This window comes from Pantherophis guttatus, chromosome 7, assembly GCF_059756535.1.
Source record: "Pantherophis guttatus breed Tessera chromosome 7, ASM5975653v1, whole genome shotgun sequence".
NCBI lineage: Eukaryota > Metazoa > Chordata > Lepidosauria > Squamata > Colubridae > Pantherophis > Pantherophis guttatus.
In genome coordinates this window covers 21,284,745-21,309,305 of record NC_142069.1, presented here as the reverse complement: position 1 = coordinate 21,309,305, position 24,561 = coordinate 21,284,745, and the positions used below count along the sequence as shown (strand labels likewise).

At 41.6% G+C, this 24,561-nt stretch overlaps 1 protein-coding gene across 1 annotated transcript in view; it reads left to right on the top strand.

The window, feature by feature from the left end:
- Window positions 1–24,561, top strand: part of CREB3L2 (cAMP responsive element binding protein 3 like 2) — a 77,385-nt gene that overhangs the window by 769 nt on the left and 52,055 nt on the right. The gene's annotated exons all lie outside the window — the stretch shown is intronic.

The window sequence follows — 24,561 nt, the reverse complement described above, 5'->3', positions numbered from 1 at the left end:
GTTTGCAAGGAGAAAGAAGCCTGGCTGGCTTTGGTATATAGTATAGAAATGAAATCCAACACCCTTCAAAGAGAGCATCATGGTGTTGGGGCAAGCTGATGCAAGAGAGTTAAAAAAAAAATTTTGGGAAAAAAAAAAGAATTGATCTGGACTCGGGTTTCTTTATGGTTTTATCTTCTGTTTTGCCTTCTGGGCATAAGTTTTCCCCTTTCTGGGGGAAAACGGATATTCTGAAAAGCTTTTGGTATTAAAGGACTTCCCGGAGGGACTTTCCCAGATGCAGTAAATATGGTGGAGAGCCTGGAGTTAGGGAATTTCAGCAGAAGTGAAAGAGGGCCTCTTAACGGGAAGAGGAAATCAGTTGAATGTTTTGCTTCTCCAAAACCCGTCTGCACCAGAGGAAGAACCAGACAACACTTGTCTCCCAACAATTTTTCTTTCTTCGAAAAGCCCTGCCGCATAACTTTTCGGTGCTCTTTTCCTTCCTGTTTTGCAAGTCAAGGAGTTCCTATAAGTTGCCCGTGAGGAAAGAGTAGGCTTGCGGGAGGTATAATAACGGTCTCTTGCTTGGGTAAGATTCTGGTGCCGTTGAAAAATGTAGGTCTGGCATTCCACTTTTCCCCTCTTACAATCCCATCTTGTCATTGCTATCATTACATGAGCCAGTTGGGAAGGGAAGGGAGGCCTAGGAATCCAAGAAATATTTACAGTGGTTTTTGCAAGGGTAGTTATGAAAGAAACGGTGGACGAAACGAGAAGCAGCAATTTATGCCAGATGTTTGGCTTTTTGTCCTTGGTTGAAGAATGTCAGTTAGTGGATTTAAAGAACTCAGACTGTCAGGGAAGGACAGGGTAGACCTTTTTAAAAAAAAATTAAAAATTTCTAACATTGAACAAAAGTAGAAGGCTTCACTTTTGTCTAAGTCTACTTGAATAAGTCATTCTTTTTTAAAAAGTAATTTGTTGAAGGGAAGAGTGATTTGAAGTGCGCAGAATAGATTTTATGTATGATGAACATCAAAATCACCTCCCCCCCTCCCCCAAAAAATAAAAATAAAGAATGCTGCACTTTAGGAGTACGTACTTGTTTTACACATTCCTCTAAAACAGGAGTGTCCAATCTTGGCAAATTTAAGACCTGTGGACTTGAACTCCCAACACCCCCCCCCCAATTCTGGGTGTTGAAATCCACAAGTTTTAAAGTTGTCACGGTTGGACACCACTGTCCTAAAATTTGGTTTATTGAACTATCCTTTATTGTCCAAGTCAAAACGGTCTCACCAAGTACACTAAAACACAAACCATGATTTCCAAATGATAATGGATGGGTTCAAATAACATACTAAATTAAAAATAATGCTGTGCTTTACTGTGAAATGGGAACTTAGCCAAATGTCAGAATGGCTATACTTGGAAATTGCATTAATAGATGTTATGGTATAGTAACTTATCATCCATCTACATTTGTCTATAATGTTTGTCATCCTCAGCCAACATGATTGATGGTATGAGTTGTGTCAGGTACTAAATTGGGGGACTCTGGTCCCTATTTATCCTACCCATATAGATTTTTTTTTTTAAACTTGGGTTTAAATTTGCATCCCTTCAGTTGTTGTTGAATGATAACTCCTAGAATTTCTTTTAATGACCATGAAATTTTTAGACTGCTCTGCCTTTCCTATTTACTGCACTATTCACATGCCCTTTTGTCACCTGTTAGAATGACCAAGAAAAATAACTCTTCTTGTGTAAGATAGATACATATGTAAGTCTTTAAACTGGATTCTTCTCCAGTTTAAAGGCAATAGATGATGTGGAAACTCTTAAAAATAGTTTCCTGTCAGAATAATAGTACTAATGTCAATGATCAAACTATCTAACATGAGATAACCAAGTTATTTCTGACTATCTAACAAGATTAAAGTTTATAAAGCTAAAATTATTGTTTTAGTCTTATTGGTCACCCAACTCCAGTTTTAAATATTTTAATATCTAGTTCTTTGTGAATAGAGTATTAGAAGAAAATTAAAAAATGCTTAAAATTGTAACTTAAAACTATAGAAATATAATTGTCAGAAATAAGGATGCTAACTTATGCATCTTCCTCTATTAAAGGATTATTTTTTGTGAGCCCTTGCACATATGCTAAATCATAGAATCTTATTTCTCATTATGGTTATTTGCTGTGTTTGAGTTGGTACATATGATAATGTAATCCAATATTTTGTGGTACAGCTTTTAATAATATAACGTGCTGTTCTCTGCTTTGGTCACTTGAATTTTCTCATGCTTTTTTTTAATATGTGAAAAAATGATTTGGGGATAGGTGTTCGGTCTTTTGGTGTGGCTTAGCAAGAACATATTAACAAATTGTGTTTAGCCTCACAATTGGTTGGGATGATTTTCAACAAAATGTTAGTAGATGTAGTTTTTTCTTATAAGACTTCAGGGATAGAAATTGAAGCTCACAAAAGTAATTTTTAGTTTAACAGACCTTATTCTCAAATAACCATTCCACCATTCATTGGTGGAAGATAGATTTGATTTTTAATTGCTAGCAATAAAAAATATTTCAGAGTAGGCAAGTAAATTTACTTAAAGAATTAAAAAAACCATACAAAATTCAAATATCGGTAATCCTAAAATTAGTCTAATATCAGCAAAAATATAACCAAAATACTAATTTCTTTATCATACATTTGGGCTCCTCTACAACTTACTTTTGTTTCCTTTTTAATTATATTTAAAGTTATTATTCTATTTTAAGTATTTGGATGGACAATTAAAGTCAGTATTCAGGTGGCTGTGTGAAAGGCTGGTCCAATATCTCTGAGTAATCTTCAAGACTGGAAGGATTAGAATATGATCCCTGGACTTCATCTTTTAATAACCCCTTCACATTAGTTTTCAGTTAAAATCTGGAGAGAATGGGGTGAACTCATAAATATACGAACAGAGTTGCAAAAAAAACAAACATCCTGGTGATTAGACAGAAAAGTAAAAAAGGGAAAGTGTACTGTTATTTGGCCCCCAGTAATTAAAAAGCTACAACAATAGACAGATTTTGCATCAAACTCCCCTCTCATCCATCCAGATTTGTATACTGAGGTCAAGAGCTTGTCCATACCTCAACCCCTTTCTTGAACACCAAATAGTTGCATCTTTGAGCTGTTCCTTGAAGAATTCCATTTGAATTCAGTCCAGACAAATACTAATTTTGAAATGTGATGGTGTAAGTGTAAGGACTAGGGGTGACATGATAGCAGTGTTCCAATATCTCAGGGGCTGCCACAAAGAAGAGGAAATCAAGCTATTCTCCAAAGCACCTGAGGGCAGGACAAGAAGCAATGGATGGAAACTAATCAAGGAGAGAAGCAACTTAGAACTAAAGAGAAATTTCCTGAAAGCTAGAACAATTAATCAGTGGAACAACTTGCCTCCAGAAGTTGTGAATGCTTTAACACTGGAAGTTTTTAAGAAGATATTGGATAACCATTTGTCTGAAGTGGTGTAGGGTTTCCTGCCTAAGCAAGGGGTTGGACTAGAAAACCTCCAAGGTCCCTTCCAACTCTGTTATTCTGTTCTGTTTTCCCAAGTCTCCTGCTTTCAGGAGCAGATTGTCTTCATTAGGTATGGCTTCCAAATATATTCAAGGGAAGCTGCAATGAAAATGTGTTTTCCACAAGGTTGTAGAGTTTCTGTCTTAAAAGGGCCATCATACAAAACGGATTAATTGAAAATCTCCCTCATAGTTGGAAGAGGCACCTTAAATTGGGCACATACTTTGCATGTGTAAGATTTTCAGCTCTATACCTGGAATCCAAGGAAAGCAGATTGATTTCTTCTTTGCTGGGAATTTTTGGGAGTCATGTGAACAGTTGAAGGTCATTATAAGTTGGAAGAAGTTGCACTATAAACCTGTCTTGAAGACCTTGCAATCTAATATGGGGCCCAGAGAAAAGAGACGAAGAGTTAAACTGGAAAGGAATATGTTTTGATTTGAAATCCATATGTTTGTGCTATGTTACAGGATGTATTAAGACCTACTGTGTGTGATTCTGCTAAAGGATTTTTGAAAATGATGACTTCTCAGAATGAATTTGAAGGAAATAAGAGCTGGGGGAAGAATGAAGAAAGTGTTGAGTCTCTTGAGAGGAGGAGTTTTGAATGGTAGAAGATGATGAAGCTGGTTGCTTGTAGATCCTAAGTTAGAATATGCTGATAGGTAAGAGCAGAACAATATTGCGAGTTGAAAGTAGGGAGATCTGTGCAGTACTGGATCCAGTAATGGTTGGATAATTACGGATAAAGGCTAGGTGATCATTTGAACATTATTTAAGATTATCAAACATTGAATTAATCCAGTATTTGCTCATCTTCTGCATCATATCCAAATGTTAATAACAGTTGTGAATACCTTTACAAAGTTATGCATTTGTGTAGTTTCAATGACTAAGTTACAAACTGGGTTAGCCTTGAATAGGGTGTCACACTCAAGGGCCATGGGATGCTTAGATATGGCTTGCGGGACCGCCCTGGAAAGAAGTGAAGGACTGGCCTGCGGTGCTTCTGCCAGCGAAAATGGAGCTCAGGTTTGTTGCATGAGGCCGTCGCAGCCAAAAACGGAGCTCGGGAGCCCGTTTTCACTGGCCAAGCACTCGGGCCACCACAGGAGTGATATTGAGCTGGCCACACCCACCCTGGCTTCCTGAGGTCAAATACAACCCTGATTCAGCCCTCAATGAAATCAAGTTTGAAACCCCTGGCCTAGAATTATAACAGTAATGTAGCATGTATATAATGAGAACTCAGGGTTTATTCAGTAAACTAATTAAATAGACATGACACAAAGTTCCAGTCCTTAGTTCAGGAATGGTTCTCTCAATACAGTATTCAGAACTATAGTACCCTGCAAATTTGTTTATTTTAGGCTTCCTCTTCTAGAAATTCAGTAACATTTAGAATCAAGAAGTTTTTCACTTGTTGATCTACTTTAGCTGATCTCCAAGGATCAATGGATCCTGTATATTTCACTTATGAATAGACACTCTGTCTTCTCAAGCAGCTGTACATATTTCCATGTATACGAAAGGTAATTTGAAGAGGCTTTGCTAGATAACTTACATCTCTTGACAAGTACATCAGAGAGGAAAGAAAAGGATAACTGAACTAGCTCCCTCCCTGTGTTTTGAGTCAAATTCCTGGTCCCAATATGAAAAAAGTTGTTTTGTACTTAAGAAATAGTTGAAGCAGTTTGTTGAAAAAGACTTTGGCTCCAGGCCAGATAAATTAGTCATAAATGAATCCTGTTGAAACCAGAAGAACCGAGATCCATCTAACACTGTTTCATTCACTGCTAACTACAGCTGTATTGAGCTGTTCCTTGAAATACATTAGAACAGCTTTTCCCAGATATATTGCATTATGATTCCTAAAACTTCCATTTAGCACAGCTACAAGAACTTTGCTGGATGTGTAGGAGTTGTAGATTAGTACATCTACAGGGTGCCAGGTGGGAAGAAAGCTGATCTAATTCAAGGCTGTATAATTCTTAGATATGAGCCAGCATAGTTCAGTATGTCAACCATCTGCCCATTTTCACCTAATCTATCATTGTCATTGGTGTTTGTCTGGGTTAGTTCCAGATTTAGTCCTAGAAAATTTGGATCTTATCCAATGTGAATAGCTGTCCAAGGGATTATGAAGAACACCATAGCTATGTAATATACAGATGTCTGTACATGGAATTATGCAGTCCATTGGGATTCATGCATTATTATTCATCTGTATTTCATCCCAGTTGTGTGTATTCATGGCTTACCATGTATAAGCAAGGATTGTCTGAAAAGCAGATTCATTTAAAGCATTTAAGGCATGGGAGTCAAACTCGCCACGTCACGTTGCTGTCATGTGACATTTCATGATAGTTTTCCCCTTTGTGGAGCTGGGATGGCGTGGCCTGCGCATGACATATCCAGCCCGTGGGCTGCCAGTTTGACACCCCTGATTTAAGGCATTATGTCTGGAGATCATTGCTCCCTATATGATGATGCTCCACTGGACAAATGGCAAGGCTTGGAGTTATGTATTACTTTCGCCTCATTTTTTTAAAATAAAAAGAGGGCACATTAACAATCCTGTGGAATTTTTTCCCACTCTTCTGATATTGGTGTGTAGACAAGTTTTGGCAGGCACCTTGTTAACTTCCACTAAGCTTTGAATTTCTTTATATCTTCCTCGAAAAAAGCAACTGATTTCAGCAAATGCTGCATAAAGAGTCTTTTTAAAAAATTATATTGCAGTCTCTGTCACTAAGAAAGGCAGTTATTCTTTGGAAGAGATGTATCTGGGTGCAGAAGTTAAAAAGCCACTTAGCAAATGTGAGAGACCAAAAGATGATATATAGCCCACCCTTAGCATTGTTCAGTTTTGAGGGGATTCTGAATGAAGATAGGGTATTTGGGGCTTGGGGAAGTTCATAGTCTTTAAAACTGTCTGTTTTTAGCCTTATAGGCCTTTTTGTAGATTCATGTATTTTTTTCTATACACTGATGTGTGTGTGAAAAGAATGTTTAAAATAACAACATTACAATTCTTCATATGCTCACTCAAATGCTTAAACTGAATGAGTCTTATTCCCAATATATTTAAGGTACTATACAACAGTAATATAGTTTAGTTTTTTTTTTAAATAGACACAGTTCACTATACAAAGTTTTTTATTTTATTGTCTGTGTACAGTGCTGTGTGTCAATACTCAGGTTGCCTCAATTATTCTAAGACAAACTTAGTCATTTCTCTTGAAATGTTTGAGTTACTATGTTTAGGTTAGAGCAACAGACTTCAGTATTATTGGTTACTCATGTGCTATGTAGGCAGACATTACTAACTGTATAACAGAGTGCAACACGGTGAAATTAGAATTTTAAGGCAGAAAAAGAAAGATTTGCTTTGAATGTACAATATGTGTTGATTGATTCCAAATGTCTTAACTTAAAGCCTAATTTGATCCACTGCTGATCTCCAAGATTATCTACAAAGATAATATATTCATTAACTTTCCCATGAAGTAAATGTTACTTTTTCCATGGATAGATCCGCTCCTGCAAATTTACTGGCATAAAGTTATTAATATAAAAGTTTGACTCCCATCAACTATAGAATACATTAAATGGCTTGTTTGTATAGTAGCCCACTGAATCTTGTGTTGATGATGTAATGGTCTCCACAAAGGAGAGGAAGGAATCCATCTAAGTTCAATGTCATCTTGTACTCCATTTTTAGACTTTGATTATGCTGCAATTCATTCTCAACTCAGCCTTTTTCTTCTACATGATTTGAAAATCAGAAAAAAATGTTTGAAGTTTTGTGCATAATTACTTGGTTTGTATAAGTGTCTTTCCTCATGAATTTTAGATTTAACTGTTAAGGTGAATATGATGGAGCTGATTCTCTATTAACACGAAGGTAGGGTCATTATACAGGTAGTCCTTGACTTATGACCACAATTGAGCCCAAAATTTCTGTGGCTAAGCAAGATATTTGTTAAGTGAATTTTGCCTCATTTTACAACCTTTCTTGGCATAGTTAAGTGAATCACAGTGGTTGTTAAGTGAATCAGGCTTCCACATTGATTTGCTTGTCAGAAGGTTACAAAAGGTGATCACATGACCTTGGGACACTGCAGCCATCATAAATATGAGTCAGTTGTGCCAAGGGTCTGAATTTTGATCACAAACCTTGGGGGTGCTACAGTGGTCATAAGTGTGAAATACTCTTTTTTTTTCAGTGTCGTAACTTTGAACGGTCACTAAACGAACTGGTGTAAGTTAAGGACTACCTGTCCTTTGCTGAAAATGTCACAGTGAAATGGATTGTTTGTTTATTTGTATTAATTTATTTATTTATGTCACCCTTTTCTTCCCTTCCCTTCACAAATTATTATTAAAATATTTCTTGGCAAATACCGTTCTCATTGATCGTGGGTCCGGTGGTCATCTCTATGGGTATGCTCTACTGATGATGATGGATCGGGTCTGCAAGCTAAGAAGCTCCTCCCCTTCCTCTTGCTTCCCAGCTTTCAGACTCGATCCGATTTGGATCTAGTCATGGTTTGAGCTGCTCCATAGTTTTGAGTCCTGACAGACTAAATTTTTCTCTTATTAGGCTAATTGACTATTCTAAATTAATCTAAATTGATTCCTGCCTCGCTCCCTTCGGGTTGAGCGTTTCCAGTGCGAACGGCTTAGGCCCAAGACCGCTGAGGACCGCTCTGCGGTGAGACAGGTCTCCCTTAAGGAAGGGCCTTCCCAAGCTGCACAGCATTCTGGCCTCTAAAGCAGCCGATCTGCAGGACTCCTTATTCCCGGCCGTTTGGCTTAGCGAACGGCTGGGCGGCTCGGAGCTAATCTGCTCCGCTCGGCTGCTGAGCGCCGGAAGGCTCTGGGGAGCCTTGTTTAGGAGACAGAAAAGCCGCGGTTCAGCGTGCGGCGCGCTCCCAGGCTCCTAGGGAACCGCGTGGCAGGGCGGTTCAGCTGCATCGGCAGCGGTGATTCCGGCGTTTCCCTGGGCTTCGCCCACACGCCGCAGAAGGCTCGGAGGTGCGCTGAGCGTCGGAGGACTGTAAGTTGTTTTGGGAAAGGGGCGGTAGGGCCCTCCTCCTAATTCCCCTCTCTTTGTCTGTTGGCAGGCCTCCCTTAAGGGTTCCTGGGCTTCCCCTCGTGGCGGGCGCCATTTTGGGGGCTGTGACTCAGCCTTCCTCCTCGCCCGCCATTTTGGAACCCTCGTGTCATGGGGATTAGGGGCCTACCTCTCAGGATGGCATCCAGACACCCCAGGCCCAAGAAGCATGCCTCTGCCTCTGACCAACCTGAGGCTTCTGCAGCTATTCCAGCTAAATGATCGAAGAAATCCTCTTCTAAGGATTCTGACTCTAGATCTAAGGAGGAATTGAGGCTGCAGCAGGCCATTGAACGCTCTATCCAAAAGGCACTCAAGGATGCCTCCATTAGGGAAACGGATACCTCCGCTTCTGCTCCTGTGCAGGCCTCATCTCCTGCAGGGCCTTCTCCAGCCCAGCAGTCTCAGCCTCCAACCTTATCCCCGGATGGGGAGGGGACTTTCTTGCAGCCTCCACAACAAGTGAATGAATCTCTATTTGGGACACAAGGGGGCCCATCTCCTGGGGCCCGAAGCCCAGAGGAAACTTTAGCTTCTCCTAATCCAGAACCTCAAGACTCAAGGGAGGAGGTCCAGGGAATCACAATTTCCCCAGAGTTAGTGGCTTTCATTCATCAGGCAATTCAGCAAGGTATTCAGGCAGACAGGCAATGTAGGACTGCCTCATGGGTTTCTGAGTCTCCCTCGCAGATTGATGTAGAAGGTTCCTGTTTCTCTGGGGATAGGGTCCAGTTGCCCACTAGGGCTCATTCTTCAGCCTCCTCGGTGCAAGGTTCCTTGGCTGGTGAGGATTTGAAGGAAGCTGAATTATCTGACGATGAGGATCTGTCTCCAGATCAACCTTCCTTCATCGGTCTCTTTAAGCCACAAATGTTCAGGGCCTTGTTACACAAGGCCAAGCTCACCACAGGTCTAGGGACACCCCGCGCTAATCCGGCGGGGGAGGGGACTTCATCCTCACTGCCATTATTTGAGGAACCCCTTATTGAGTCAGAGGAGATTCCAGGCCCCAAGTTGTTTAGAGAGGTCCTCACCAAGCAATGGCTGGCTCCTTCCTCAGGGCCTAAGCCTAATGCTCTAGACAAGCGCATTTATAATATGGCCCCGGAGATTTCTTCCCATCTGCAGGTGCCGGGGATCGATGCTCCAATAGTCGCTCTTTCGGCTTCGTCTTATACCACCGGTCCCCCGGAAGAGAGCCTCCGGCCCGAGGAACGCTGGCTAGAGCATGCACTGGTCAAGTCTCATCAAGCGACTGCGTGGTCTGTGAAGTCTACGATGGCGGCTTCATTCTTCAACCGGGCCTCCATCTTATGGCTTAGACAGCTTCAGGATCGCCTTCCACTTTCTGACTCTCGCTCCCATCAGGACATTAACAAGGTAATGGCGGCCTTAGAATTCTCGGCTGATGCCACCCTGAATTCCTCCAGGTTCTCGGCTAAGGCCATGGGAGCTTCCATCACGGCCCGTAGACTTCTATGGCTTAGACAATGGCAGGCTGACGCCAAGTCAAAATGGCATTTGGCTTCTTCTCCCTTCGAAGGTTCCCATTTGTTTGGGGCTCCCTTGGAGCCTCTTCTAGTAGAATCCAAGGACAAGCGCAAATATTTGCCTGCTACCTCCCGTAGGTCAGATCCTAGGGTTTTTCCGTCCTTTCATTCCTTTCGGGGTCCAGAAGGCAATTTCCCCAGCCGTAGAAGCCAGAGGGTTTTCCCGTCAAGGCAATCCCGTCCTTCAGACCGTCAGGGATTCCAATCACAATGGGGCCAATTCAGACGCCCCTTTTGAGGGGATCGTGGGCGCCCCGCCCGCAGATCCCGCTGACGGTGCATCCGGCCTTCCCATAGGGGGCCGCCTGGCTTCTTTCGCCAGCCAATGGGAGGCCACGTCCTCAGACGTTTGGGTCAGGGAGACGGTCAGGGTGGGCCTCTCCCTCGAATTCCTCTCCACCCCCCCGACCAGATTTCTCAGATGCCCCTTCTCTCGGGACTGGGCTCGCCAGCTCCTGATGGTTTCAGCCATTCAACATCTTCTCGAAATTCAGGCCATCGAACCGGTACCTCAGGAGCTGCACGGACAAGGCTTCTATTCCCGTTTGTTCATAATTCAGAAGTCATTAGGGGGCTGGAGAGCAATTCTGGACCTCAAATCCCTGAATCGTCTTATCGTCGGTTCAAGATGCAGTCCCTCAGCTCCATCTTGGAAGGCATCAGACCCGGGGCCTTCCTCTCGTCAATAGATCTGATGGAAGCCTACCTTCACGTCCCCATTCACTTAGACTTCAGGAAATTCCTTTGCTTCTGTTATGCGGGTCGTCATTATCAGTATCGCGCCCTCCCATTCGGCCTATCCTCGGCTCCACGAGTTTTCACAAAAATAATGGCCGCGCTAGTGGGCTACCTCCAGACTCTTCCCATAAGGATCCAGGCCTACCTGGACGATCTCCTCGTCCAATCGACTTCGGAGGTTCTAGCGCGCCGGGACTTGGACACCTCCAAGTCCTGGAGAGCCACGGGTTTTCCGTCAACATGGCCAAGAGCCATCTGATACCCACAACCTGCATACAGCACCTAGGGGCCATTATCGACTCGGTGGGGGGCAAGGTGTATCTTTCTCAGGAACGCCTGTCCAGCCTGCGGTCACTGGTCAGGGCGGTGTCATCAGGGAGGCCTGTCTCCCTGGCGTCTCTGTCCCAGCTCCTGGGCAAGATGGTCTCCTGTATAGGGATCGTTCCTTGGGCACGTCTCCACTGCAGGTCTCTGCTCCCTTACCAAAAACGACCACTAGGGACATCCGACCTCAAGGTTCTCTTACCCCGCAAGGTGCTTCTGTCCCTCCAATGGTCCCTCCAATGGTGGTCTTCGGCAGCAGTCCTCAAGGGAAGGGAGTTCAGGGTCTCCCAATATCTGATTCTGACGACGGATGCCAGCTTCCAGGGCTGGGGGTCTCACCTGTCATCATCCATGGCCCAAGGCCGTTGGTCCCAGTCCGACTTGACCCACAACATCAACTGGTTAGAGCTCCGGGCCATCCACCTGGCTCTCCGGGTCATTCAGGACAGGGTGATAGACAAACACATACTGGTACAGACCGACAATGTAGCCGCCAAGGCGCATGTAAACTGCCTGGGGGGGACCCGGTCTCGCCACCTCATGGAGGAGGCCGAGAGTCTGGGAGCCTGGGCGGAGTTTCACCTGAGGTCCCTTCAGGGATCTCACATATCGGGAGTGACGAACAACCAAGCGGACTGGCTCAGTCGGAAGTCAGTGGACCAAGGGGAGTGGACTCTGGATCCGGAACTGTTTCGGATGATCACAGCTCATCTGGGCTCCCCTGTGGTGGACCTGTTCGCCACTCGAGTCAATCGCCAGACGGAGAGGTTCTTCTCTCGTTACCCGGAACCAGGGGCAGAGGCCGTGGACGCGCTTCACAGTGAGTGGCCGGCCGGCCTTCTCTACGCCTTTCCGCCTCTGCCTCTCATTCCCAAAGTCATCAGGAAGATGCTGCTTCTCCGGGCGGAGCTTCTGCTGATTGCTCCGTTCTGGCCACGTCGACCTTGCTTCGCGGACCTTCAAGCCCTGTCCATTCGCCGTCCCTGGCGTCTTCCTCAAGACAAAGTGGTTCTTCGTCAAGGGCCGCTGTTTCACCCGGAACCGGCGTGGCTTCAGCTAACCGCCTGGCGGTTGAGCGGAGCTTGCTGAGAGCGGCCAAGGTTCCATCTCGGGTCGCCAGCACCATCCAAGCGGCTCGCCGCCCATCAACCACCCGAATTTACGACTCCACTTGGCGTTCCTTCGTGTCATGGTGCAACCGTCGATCCATAGTCCCTACAGCGGCCACCACGGTGCAGGTACTGGTGTTCCTTCAGGATGGGTTTGAAGCGGGTCTGGCTCCGAACACTCTCCGCAGACAGGTCTCCGCCCTGTCCACCATCTTGTGTTGTGGTTCCAAGGGTTCCCTCTTGAGCCGTTCCCTTATCCGTCTCTTTCTCAGAGAAGCTTCTAACCTTTGCCCGGGGCCAGTCCATAGGTACCCTTCCTGGGATTTGCCCCTAGTGTTGGACGCCCTCACTAGGGCTCCCTTTGAACCTCTCAGAACGGTAGCCGTCGTTTCTTTTCTTACAAGGTCTCCTTTTTGCTGACCATAACTTCGGCCAGGCGAATTTCGGAGTTGGCAGCCCTTTCCATCAGGGCTGACCTCTGTATTTTTCATACAGACAGGGTGGTCCTTAGGTTAGATCCCACATTCCTCCCTAAGCTTAATTCCCCGTACCACCATACACAGGAACTAGTCCTCCCAAATTTTTGTCCATATCCCAACCGGCCCTTAGAACGAGCCTGGCATACCTTGGATGTGCGAAGGGCCCTTCGGATCTATATCCATCGGACGTCTGACTTCAGGCGGTCGGAATCCCTCCTGATCTCCTTCCAGCCTTCCAGTATGGGCCAAAAGGTGTCCTCCATTACGGTGGGGCGCTGGATCAGGGCCACCATAGGCACAGCTTACGGGTCCCAAGCCTTGCCAGTTCCACCTAGGATCATGGCCCATTCCACTCGCAGTGCGGCCACTTCGGCTGCCTGGGCTACCCAAGCTTCCTTGGAGGAGATCTGCCGGGCTGCGGCCTGGTCGTCCCCTACACTATCGCCTGGATCAGTTTGCATCCGCGGATGCTGCCTTTGGTCATAGGGTCCTCCAACAGGTCCTCCAGCGGACCACTCCATCGGCCAGGGCGACTCCCTCCCTATAGTTACCTGCTTTGGTATGTCCCATAGAGATGACCACCGGACCCACGATCAATGAGAATGGGCTTTGACTTACCTGAAAGCCCTTTCTGATTGTGGTGGATCCGGTGGTCAGCCCCACCCTGTTGATGCCCAGGGCCGATTCGGCGTGGTCCTGGTGTCCTGCTTCCTTTCTTGCAGCTCACCGTATTGGTCTGCTACAAATCGTCTCTCATCGGAAAGCTGGGAAGCAAGAGGAAGGGGAGGAGCTTCTTAGCTTGCAGACCCGGTCCGTCATCATCGGTAGAGCATACCCATAGAGATGACCACCGGACCCACCACAATCAGAAAGGGCTTTCAGGTAAGTCAAAGCCCATTTCCCCTAAAATAAGACATCCCCTGATAATAAGCCCAATCGGGCTTTTGAGTGCATGCACTAAAATAAGCCCCCCCAAAAAATAAGCCCCCCCGAAAATATTTAAATGCATGAGCAGCTGGTCCCCGCCATTTCCTCTGGTTTCCTCCATGCACCCCAAAATAATAAGACCTTCCTGAAAATAAGGCCAAGTGCTTATTTCGGGGTTCAAAAAAAATATGACAGGGTCTTATTTTCGGGGAAACACAGTAGTCGTGATTAACATTTTGAACAGCAGACTTTTGAAGAAGTAGAGATCCTTCTCTTGAACAATCCTCTCAGTTTATTCTTGAGCAAGCAATCCAGGATATAGCTTTGTTTTTAAAAAATACTGAGTTCCATGCTGAAGTTTGTGCCTATAATTAAAGTCATTTTGAAGCATTTAAATGAGTTAGTATATTAAACGTTGTGGTTTTCCTTCTTTGTGTATGAGTAATGTACATTCTATATATACAGATGGAGCTGAAGATAATCTAATTCTACTTAATGAGCTCTTTTGTCAGTTATGAGTTTTCTTCTACAGTACTGTTTTCAAGGTGTCTACCTCAAAATTGCTCAAAAACATTATTTGTACTACATACTGGAAATTGTAAAGTCTGAGATAATACTAATTTATATGTTACCGTGTGTTTATTTGAGGTGGATTTTTATCAAAAATCATGGGAGCTGTAGCTTGACAAATGTAGAATTCTCTTAATCTAAATTTTAGATAAGGAGAAGAAAAGATTAACTTACTGTAAGTCTTTTGTAGTTTTCTAATATGGACACACCATATGGGTTCACAAACTTAATATGAAAAAAGTTACACCCTTTTTTATTCCTATTTATTTCAATAAAATAAAAAAAGAACTTGCCTATACATCTTACTATCTTTTGTGATGTTGAATTATCGTATTGATTTGAATGGAAACCTTTATTTTTTATTGCATGAAAGCATAAAAAAATCAAAACTCAAAACCAGAGATCTAAGAAGAACCTAACTAGCAACTTGAAAATTTGACAGGATTATTGTAGAATTTGTGTCAAATCTTTTTTGCATGCTATATTTTTTTAAAAAGGTAACCTTTTCTTAAGCACAGCTGGTTTTTTGACCAGGTATCCTGAACCATGAAATGCTCTATTTAAACGAGCTTTCTCCAGTCTGGTATCTTCCAGGTATATTGCCGATTTGAAATTCTGGAGGAGGAGGAAGAAGAAGAAGAATGTGATGGCAAATAATTTTCATATCACTGTCAAGCTACTTACTTGAGCATGTCCATAAAGTCACTCAGAACCTAGTTTTAGCTTTTAATTATGATAATTTGGGGCCAGTCCCTTTTTCAGGCTGGGCTCATAAAATCTTGATTTGTTGGTTAATTGATTTTCACTAAGCCCGTACGCTAGCTAAATCATGCCTCTCTAAATATCTTATAGATTACAATACCACACAGTAATCGATAACAAAATAGTATATCAGGATGGTAGAAGCCCATCTAGCAACTTCAAACAAGGACCAGGATATCTAGACAGCTCTCTCTGCATTTATCAACTCCCTGTAGGTTAGACAGTCATCTTCCAATATTAAACTTAATGTCCCATTATGTATGAAAGTTTGGCAGAAATGTGTGATTTGCAAGCTCCTGTAGCAATGCCTGATTAACCACTTTTCAACCATCAGTCTTGTGTTTAACTGCGATACTGAAGTTTTCAGTTTCCTTAGTTTTCAGTTTCTTCAGTTTTCTTAACCTACTTAGTGTTCTTATGATGTTAGTGGTTGCTTCCCCTCACATCCTGGACATACATTGTTTCAACTTCTACCCTCAAAATGACATTTTATAGGGCACTGCACACCAGAACAACTAGACACAAGGACAGTTTTTCCCTGAATGCCATCACTCTGCTAAACAACTAATTCCCACAACACTGTCAAATTATTTACTAAGACCGTATTACTATTATTCTTCTCATCCTTCCTATTACCTATCTCCCCCCCCCCACTTATGACTATAACCTTGTTGCTTGTATATTTACGATTTATATTGTTTTATTTAATTTCCTAGTATGATTTGATTGCTTATTTAGTATCCTATGACTATCACTAAGTATTGTAGGTTATGATTCTTGATGAATGTATTTTTTTTATGTACACTGAGAGCATATGCAGCAAAGACAAATTCCTTGTGTGTCCAATCATACTTGGCCAATAAAGAATTCTATTCTTCTATTCTTTTGTGCTGTAAACAGTCTAGGAGCTCTTGTTAGGACTAAAGGGGATGTGCAAAGGTTATGTTATATAGAAGAGTCCTCTGCATCTAGACAATGATACAATTGGTTAGAATGTCTGAGAGTCCATGGTTCATTTTCCAGCAAACTTGTCTTATGTTTTGCTAAAGCTGAAGTTCAGAGTAGGTGTTCTTTTCGATGAGCTGGGGAAACTTTGAGCTTTTCTTATCTCATCAGATATACTACTCAGAAAAGGCAACTATTCTTAACCACCAACTTGCTTTCTTGTTTTTATGTAAACGCTGAACCCTATATTCAGCTGGGGGAACTCTTTTAAGAGCTTATCTTGTAAGTGAATGTCCTTGGTTCTTCAATGTCTTTCTGAAAATGTTTGGGAATCTTGTATTCATATATTTTGTCCTCAATAAACACAGAGCTCAGTCATTCAATCTCTAGCACAATGTATTGGATTAATGATGCCCCATGTGCATTCACAGAAATGGAATATTAATCCATAATGATTTTATAACCATTTTTGTGATATTTTCAAATTGGCTGTCCTATTTCAGCACATTTTTTTTCTTGATTAGGTTTATTTTCCAGAGCCTTTCTTACAGCATATTATTATACAATTGCACGTACAGAAATAAAAATCCCATTTGGTTTAATGTAGTTTTTTGGGTTATTTTATTCAGTTTACTTGATTTATTATCAATATAATTGTAACTATCATGTTTACAGTGAAAGATACATTTCCTTATGCTGCAGCCAACAACATGGGAAAAAAGCCAGAAAAGTTTCTGTATTTAATATAATATCTCCAGGTCTGGAGACATGATCTTCCTTTAGTCAATAATAGAATTCTAAAATTTGTTAGTACTATAAGCCTGTTTTCTGTTTACACATATTAAGGCTTAAAATGGGAATATCTAACCTGTGCAAAGTGGCCATTGAGAAAATGGCTATCCCACAGGTAGTCCTCGACTTACAACAGTTCATTTAGTGACCATTCAACCGTTCGACTTACAACCGTTTTTCACACTTACCATGGTTGCAGCATCTTCATGGTTACATGATCAAAATTCAGATACTTGGCAACTGATCAGTGATGAAATGTAAAATTAGTTACTACCGGTTCTGTGGGCGTGGCTTGGTGGGGGGAGTGTAATGTGACGGTGGGCGTGGCCAACTTTTTTTTTTTACTTTTTTAAAGCATTTTTTTACAACCTATTGGGGCGAATAGGTTGTAAAAAAATGCTTTTAAAAGTAAAAAAAGGCTCTGACAATCACAGCTGTGCCTCGCAATCGGCAGAGCCTTTTTTTACCTTTTAAAAGCAGGAAGTAATGACACCCGGGTGGGTGGAGCCGCGCGCCACCATCGCTACCGGTTCTCCGAACCACCTGCCACAATTGCTACCGGATCGCCCGATCCAGTCCGAACCAGGAGCATTTCACCCCTGCAACTGACTCATATTTATGATGGTTGCAGTGTTCCAGGATCATGTGATACTAGACAAAGGATTTCCTGTATTGTTCCATAGAGCACAGTTCTGCTGAGAATTACCTTTCTTCATGCTATTCAAGATTAGCTGCTAAGTGCTAATACAAGGAGAAACTAGGTCTGAAGTGTGGTACAATAGTAAACTTGAAAAGCCTGAGGTAATGGTAACAATCCAGTGTCAGTGAGGACAATTAACCAGTGGAACAGCTTGCCTTCAAAAATTGTGGGCGCTCCATCACTGGAGGTTTTTAAGAAGAGACTAGACAGTCACTTGTCTGAAATGGTACGCTGTAGATTCTCCTGCTTGAGCAGGCGGGTGGATTAGAAGACTTCCAAGGTCCCTTCCCTAGCCTATTCCTATTCCATTCCAGCTATCATGCCTTTGCTGCCTAGAGTTTGGAAGACAGCATTTTCCTAATCAGTAGGGGATTGCTATTCAAAAATGTTTTTCTTTTTATACTGTCCTTTGAAAATAGGCAGATTTCATTGTCTATATTGGGATTAAAGAAGCCATCCTGCTGGAGCCAGTTATTGACGCATTATTATATTTAAATGATCATGAGCTCAACTGACATTTTAAAAAAATTGGTGCTCTTCTGCGATGCTTGTCCCTTGCAGAACTCCTTTGCAACACTGACTTATGAATGAAAGTCACGAAATTCTGGTTTAATGCTGGCAACAAGGTGAAGGTTTTTCTCTCCAAAATTTTTATGACATTTTTATTTATATCTACATATTTTATTTTTATCAGTTGAGCAATGTGGTGGCCTAGTGCTTGCCTCCCCCTCGGAAGGTTGTGAGTTCATTCCTAGGTAGTGGCAGATGTTTTTAAATCAAGGTGCAAAGAGAGAATACCTGCTACGAACTCTACATAGTCATTAGGAAGGGCATCTGGCCAGTAAATGCTCAGCTCTAGCCACTTGCCCCAACTCTATCCCGATTATAGGGTTGTAAAAAGAGAATATTTTTTATTTTATTTATATCAATTATATTTTCAATGGCTCCTAAAGTTGAGATTATAGTTGATGGAATTTTGACTACCACTTTGTAAATTTAGATGTATATATTCACATTTATGGTACTAAACCAGAATTTTAAAAGCATGGTTTATTGAAATATATTTGTGCACAGACCTAAGCCATTGTTAGTAAATTTGCTTATTAACACAAAATGCACAATAAACAGCCACATTATGGCTAAGCTAATCAGGCCATGTATATTCAGGTCTCCTATATTTATAACAAAGAATGAAATGCAGTAGTATAAAACTAAATTACAGTTGATTTTTTGTATAATTGTGAAAGTTTTGGATCAAACTTTTTTTCTAAAAATGTTTTCTGATTGAAAAAAAAACTTACAAAGATGCCACAATGTTGTTCTTTTCTTTTTCTAACAATAACAGACTGGTTCCCCAACCAGAAGATGTTGTTTAAGATAAATATCTTAGCACCCTTTATCATGGCTGTCCTGACTGTGATAGATGGGAATTGTAGAGACATAATAAATAATATCTGTTTTGCCAGAATTTTTAGTGGTTAGTACATTTTTATTCTCTTTATCTGTTTGTTATTTATTTTCATTTGTTCTATATTTTATTTAATCATGACCATCTTGAATAAAGCTTAAGTAGAAATTCAGGTTGTGAGTCAAATGGATATTATATAAAGTGATTTTTGAAATGTGACTGTTGACCATGAGTTGGCCAAGCCTTTCAGCCTTTCAGGCACATCTGGAAGTTAATTTGTTTGGTGGGACAGAACTCTTGCCAAAAGCGGACTCTCATGCAGGGACTTATTCTAGACTCCCTACTTGATGAGATTATGTCTGTACCCAATGACAACCTTTGATTTTGTTGTTGGCAGTGGCTAGCTTGAAAGAGGACTCTAGTCTATTGTGTCTTTGCCGAATCATTCCAGTTCAGACTGCTAAAAGATTAAAAGTGCCAAGGATCACTCTAAGCCAGTGATGGTTAACCTTTTCGGCACCAACTGCCGAAACTGGAGCATGCGCACATGCGCCGGAACCTGGAAGAGAGCAGCTAGCTGGTGTGCGTGTGTACCCGATCAGCTGTTTGATGTGCATGTGCGCGATGGAACCCGGAAGAGCAGCTGGCGATGGCGCACATGCCCACAGAGAGGGCTCTGCCTGCCACAGGTTCACCATCATGTCTCTAAGCTCTTGGCTACTTTAAGATTGGGATGAAAAGCACCATTGGATGGGTGTGGCCTTAAGACTTGTTTGCCAATTCCTTTTCTTAGTTCTGATTTTTCTAGTTCTTTGAACAGTTCCAAAAGTATAACTTTATTTAAAGAACTGGGCAGAACAGAAACCTTCAGTGGAGGAATAGTAATTTTTTTACCACATGTTCCCAGAAGACAAGACACAGCAGAGGAGGGGAACAATGGTAGATCATGTTACCATAATTACAGATGGGCTGAGTTTCTTTAGCAGGCTTCCTAGGAACATCTGTTCCTCTTGCTGTGAGATATTCAGTAAGTCCTGGACCAATTACCTGTATCAGTTCTGTTTCTCGGTCTCTTCGGTTTATTATAGCCGAAGTTTCCTTTCTCTGACGCAGAGAGTTTTCATGTGTCTTTGCAATTTTCCTCCCAGCTGTCTTATCTGGATGATTTGAATGCCTGCTTTCTGCACTGAAAATAATCAGTTTTAGCTCTTCTGAGACTTTTTTTTTTTTTAAAGGCTGCCTTTGGAAAATGCAGCAAATGTATATCTCCTTTTATTTAATCTCATTGTTGCCTCTCTGAAAAGTTTAAAAGCAACAAAAAAGAAAGGATAAATATACGTGTGTATAAACAATGGAATACATTTTGCCTCTTTCTCTCTTGATGGAACTAGGGAGATTCAGTTTTCTTGGATAAATAATATAACTTCCATACAACACTTTTTCAATACAACACTTTTTCAATACAACACTTCCTCCAAGTACATCTGTGCTCCCCCTGCTAACATTGCCCCAAATCTCAGGAAATTAGTGTTTTGAAATGGGGATGTCAAATCTCATAGGAGATTTCAGCTGTCTTTCTCAGTTTTGGATTCTTGCAAAAATGTTTGGGGTTTTTTTGCACCCACCCCACCCGAGGGAGAAGGAGAGGGAGGGAGAGAGAGATCTGAAAAGATTGCCAACTCCTGCAGTAGAGAATGAACTTCCTTCTTTCTCTAATTTTTTTAAACTGTGGACCTTTCCTAAATAAAAAACAAAGACCACCATCATCACACATATTTATTAAACTGCTACATTCATTATTGATATCCCAGAAGTAACAAAAGACCTTTTCATGGAGTGAGAGGGACCAAAAAACCTGGTGCTCGCTGGCTTTCTAGATATGAGATTCCATTGTGCATTAACATCAGGCTAGTGTTCTCTCCTCAGCAGCTGGAAAGTTTAACTCATTGGTAACTCCCTAAAGACAAAAATTCACAGGAAAAAAAATAGTTTGCCAGCTTTGGAAGAAGAAAATGTTCTCACGTGAATAAGTGTTGAAACTAGGTGAGGCCTAAGCTGCTCTGGAATCAAAAATATTGTGCTGAGAGAACTGGAAGGGAAATGGAGCTAGACTGTATACTGTGTTTATATTAAAATTGGAACTTGATTAAGTTCAAGCTTAACTATTTGCATAACTTTTAGGTCAGCAGTTAGATAAAATATTGTGTGCCTTCTTTATTCTCTTATCTAGCTTCTCTTTTTTTCTTCAGTATCTAGCCTGCCACTTGGAGCAGAAAGTAGCAGACAATTAATACACTCATTAAACACAACCACTGAAAATTAACTGGAAGAGGTGGGGAAAAGTAGAGAGAGGAAGATAAAGGGCTGTTGTTCCTTACTCATTGCATCGGATGGCTGTCCATACTCCTAGTGGGTCTGAGGTGGCAACTATGGCCTTGAGTCTAGAAGACTGTAGCGAATATTTGGATAATGTTGTCTGATGAAATTGAGATTCCAGCTAGTATCATACAAACAACTCCACCTATCAAATCTGTTGTAGACTTTAATTTTCTCCATGCTGTGTTCTTCCTTGTTCTGGGGATCTGGTCAGACCTGGAGTAAACTTGAACAATATGGAAGGAAAGTCTACAGCTTTTTGTTCAGTGAGGCCTGCAAACATGGGACAAGACATTGTGGTTTGTTTTAAGCATAGCTAACTAAACAGGTAGAGTTGCTTGCTTAACACTAAGCTTAGGATCCCTGGTAAAATATTTGTAGGCAGCAGGGTGCTTGGGTACACTTGTGTTGCAAACACTTACATTTATCTGCTGTCTTAATTTTGTTTAGATTTTTTTAATGAACTGATATAAATAGAAATTGCCATGATATGAACAAAAGCACCAGAATTATCTTCCTTTACAATAATTATTTGGGTCTCATTGGCATTTTTAGAAAATAAAAGTGATGGATGGATATACTTACTGCTTTTTTTTTTTGAAGAGCCAACAAGAAAGAAAGAAAGAAAAAAGGTTGATAAATTGGGCAATGATATGAAGCATCTGGGTGGAAGGAGTAACAAGGAACAACATCTGTTCTTCCATTTGATAAATTGATGTTTGGTGACAGATGATATTGAGATCGAATTTGGGTCTTTATTGGGACCATAGATTTATTCTGGTCCCAGTGACCAACCCAAATTCAGTCTTGCATCATTATCCTGGGACACATATATGTCCCTTCATTCATGACAGATGATATCCGCCATGGTGATCATTTTATGTGGGTGCCTACAACATTCCAATTGTATGCACCACTCCAAAAGTGTTGAGACTCGAGCACTGAACTATAATAGTTGTAAAGCATAACCATGTTCAAATATTGCCCAAAGCCAAAATCCACAATAGAATCTTTAATTTAGTGCAGTTTTTATAATAGGCGAAGTTTCTGGTTTTTGCCAAATTGTGGCCTTGTGCTAACATGATTCATTCTAAGTCCAGCCTGATTGCTTGTGATTCAGTAACAAGTTCAGAAACTGCCATAACTATTCCCAAATTATCAAATGTTTAGAACGAAAGATCAAACTTAGTTTTTCCTTGGACCATTGCAAGGTCAATGCTTGGATATACAGTATTTTTTGACCTCAGTGAAGCAAGCAATACTTGGAAATGAAGTAGACACCAAGTAGCTAAAATCCTCTGTAACAGTGGCTATTCTAATTGTGATGTGAATAAGATACAAAAATAATTCAGTCCTCTAGTTGTTATTTAGGGACAAAAGAACTGGCAGCAGAGGCAAATAGTAAGAATGGATATATAAACACCGAATTGTAATGCTGGGCAGAGTAGTTGGGAAAATAATTCAGTGGAGAAACATGAACTAACAAAATGCAATGCTGATCCTCAACTTAATTGAGCCCAACCTTGCTAAATGAGACATTTGTTGAGTGAATTTTGCACCATTTTACGACTTTTCTTGCCATAGATGTTAAATGAACCGTTGCAGTTATTAAGTTAGTAAGCTGGTTAACTGAAATACTTTAGCCCAGCGGTTCTCAACCTGGGGGTCGCGACCCCTTTTGGGGTCGAACGGCCATTTCACAGGGGTCGCCAAAGCCCTCTCTTGCCCCCCCCCACGCCTTCACTCACCCTCACCCTCTGCTTCTGTTGGATCGCTGATAGCCGGTCGCTTACCCCACCCACTCCCAATCTGTTGCTGCCTCCTGAGTCCCAGCTGATGGCTAGAGGGAAACAAACCGTTTAAATTCTTGACGCGGGGCTTCAAAGGGCTGCCCTACAGCTGATCAGTGTTCAAAGAAAAATGAGAAGACCTGTGCCTGCAAAAATAGAAAAAAACAGCCCCTTTCAGCTTCAGCATAGGTTAATTACCATAAGTTGATTTGATCAGCCTCTGGACTCTCAGCTGATTTGCTCTCAGCTGTTTTGCGGAGGGCTCTGTTGCTAGCTGCAAAAAGAGGAGCAGATTTTTTCCCCCCTAGCTATGCTGAAAAAACGAAACTGAAAGTAAAGCAGGGTCTTTGTTGCAACGTGACAAAATGAGGCAGAGAGAGATTTCTTTTTCTTTTTCTTTTTTTATGCCAAAATATTTTTATGCCAAAATATAATGTCTCAAGTAAAATATTATTGTTCTGGCAGATGTTCTAGGGCACTATTTTTCAACTTTAGCAATTTTAAGATATGTGGGCTTCAACTCCCAGAATTCCCCAGCCAACAAAGGGGGACCAGCAAGGCTGGCTGAGGAATTCTGGGAATAAAAGTCAATACATCTTAAAGTTGTCAATCTTGAAAAAATATTGTTCTAGGAATAGACATGAAAATAAAATTCATCTAAAAACCTTACCATGACTAGCAATGCAAAGGTGTTTTTCAGTTTCAGATTTCTGCTAATTATATAACACGTAATTTTCATTTCTAATAATGGAAGAAACCACCTTGTAGTTTCTGCTCCTACTTTACTGTTGCAGCAAGCATAACCAAAGTCCATCATAATGTAATTTATGATGTGGGTAGTGCTTTGTTCAATATGTTGATATTGAATCTGATCCAATCTGCATAAGAAACCCATAAAAAGCAGATTGAAATTAAAATGTAAAATACACAATTGTAATAACAGTGTTAATAAATCGGGAAATATTAAATAGGGTTAAGACCAAACCTGATTAAAGAACAACATATTAAACATAATCACACACAATAGCAAACAAGCATTCCTTGTAAAACCGACAGAAAGTTATCAGAGGCTCCCTTATCAGAGGTGTTTTTCTTGGAAGAAGAAATACAATAGTTTTCGGTCTGCACAAAAAAGGCCTCAACCAGACAATCTCTGGGCTTATTCTGCAGGAAGAGAAGGCAAGGCCTGATGGTGCTGTTTTTAAAGCTATGTTTGAGAAATAATACTTTTAGATGGAGGGAGAGATTGACTTGATGAAACACTCCCTGACCAGCAATCATGCTGAGACGAAACAAAACACTTATGGAAGGAATGTCAGCCTTCACTCTTTCAATGACATGTAGTGGTGCTGGCAAGTAAGCATTCTATTAAATACCATGTGTTGATGATGGTTAATTTTAGGAAACTGTTC